Source organism: Phalangium opilio, unplaced genomic scaffold (assembly GCF_054372755.1).
Source record: "Phalangium opilio isolate 3A_F unplaced genomic scaffold, DU_Popi_V2 ptg000013l_1, whole genome shotgun sequence".
In the NCBI taxonomy this organism is placed as follows: Eukaryota; Metazoa; Arthropoda; class Arachnida; order Opiliones; family Phalangiidae; genus Phalangium; species Phalangium opilio.
This window is the reverse complement of record NW_028324148.1, coordinates 9,994,838-9,996,936: the sequence shown is the minus strand read 5'-3', so window position 1 is coordinate 9,996,936 and position 2,099 is coordinate 9,994,838.

The window sequence follows — 2,099 nt, the reverse complement described above, 5'->3', positions numbered from 1 at the left end:
CCGTTATAGTGAAGTAAATCAAAATAGAAATTTGTAAATCACAGAGATCCCCAGAAATATAATCGAAGATAAAAGGGGGTGGAGGAAATATTTCCCTCGACCTCCTAAAAACATTTCCCTCGACCTCCTAAAAACATTTCCCTCGACCTCCTAAAAACATTTCCCTCGACCTCCTAAAAACATTTCCCTCGACCTCCTAAAAACATTTCCCTCGACCTCCTAAAAACATTTCCCTCGACCTCCTAAAAACATTTCCCTCGACCTCCTAAAAACATTTCCCTCGACCTCCTAAAAACATTTCCCTCGACCTCCTAAAAACATTTCCCTCGACCTCCTAAAAACATTTCCCTCGACCTCCTAAAAACATTTCCCTCGACCTCCTAAAAACATTTCCCTCGACCTCCTAAAAACATTTCCCTCGACCTCCTAAAAACATTTCCCTCGACCTCCTAAAAACATTTCCCTCGACCCCCTAAAAACGTTTCCGTCGACCTCCTAAAAACGTTTCCGTCGACCTCCTAAAAACGTTTCCGTCGACCTCCTAAAAACGTTTCCGTCGAACTCCTAAAAACGTTTCCGTCGACCTCCTAAAAACGTTTCCCTCGAACTCCTAAAAACGTTTCCCTCGACCTCCTAAAAACATTTCCCTCGACCTCCTAAAAACATTTCCCTCGACCTCCTAAAAACATTTCCCTCGACCTCCTAAAAACATTTCCCTCGACCTCCTAAAAACATTTCCCTCGACCTCCTAAAAACATTTCCCTCGACCTCCTAAAAACATTTCCCTCGACCTCCTAAAAACATTTCCCTCGACCCCCTAAAAACGTTTCCGTCGACCTCCTAAAAACGTTTCCGTCGACCTCCTAAAAACGTTTCCGTCGACCTCCTAAAAACGTTTCCGTCGACCTCCTAAAAACGTTTCCGTCGAACTCCTAAAAACGTTTCCGTCGACCTCCTAAAAACGTTTCCCTCGACCTCCTAAAAACGTTTCCCTCGACCTCCTAAAAACATTTCCCTCGACCTCCTAAAAACATTTCCCTCGACCTCCTAAAAACATTTCCCTCGACCTCCTAAAAACATTTCCCTCGACCTCCTAAAAACATTTCCCTCGACCTCCTAAAAACATTTCCCTCGACCTCCTAAAAACATTTCCCTCGACCTCCTAAAAACATTTCCCTCGACCTCCTAAAAACATTTCCCTCGACCTCCTAAAAACATTTCCCTCGACCTCCTAAAAACATTTCCCTAGACCTCCTAAAAACATTTCCCTAGACCTCCTAAAAACATTTCCCTCGACCTCCTAAAAACATTTCCCTCGACCTCCTAAAAAAATTTCCCTCGACCTCCTAAAAAAATTTCCCTCGACCTCCTAAAAAAATTTCCCTCGACCTCTTAAAAACATTTCCATTGAACTCCTGCCATACCTTTTAAAGAAATTTTTGTTTGTAGTTCAAATTTACAGCAACAGAATCAAGGAACTTTAGTACAGAATAAATTTTGTTATTATTTGCCATTCCTAAACTTATAATTGGCCGTTTAACGATAATTTAACTTTGCTTGATTGATTTTAAAACATTTTCCGTAGACTTCTTTAAAAAGCATTGTCCTAATTTTCCTAAATACACCCTTGAATGGTTTCTCTCATAACGTCAAAATACTTTTCCAAAAACTTCTTAAAAATACTTTCCCATAAACTCCCATAAACGGTTTCTCCCATAACGTCCCAATAACTTTCTAAACACCTCTTACGAATAATTTTCCAAACACTTCTTAATAATAATTTTCCAAACGCTTCTTAAGAATACTTTTCCCAAAAACTCCTATAAATGGCTTTTCCCATAACGCCCCAATAATTTCCCAAACACTCCCTTAAATGTTTTCTCCCGAAACGTACAAATAATTTTCAAAAGATATCTTAAGATTAATTTTCCCAAGCGCTTTACTCCTAAAACCTCCATTCAATTCCCAATTATATTCTAAAGACTTCTTAAGACGTTTTTTGGAAGGCAATGGAGATTTTATCCCACCATAGAGAAAAAACACCATCCTTTCTCTGTAATCCCACTTGACTCAGAGAGCTTTAATTTTGCTCTTCCCAA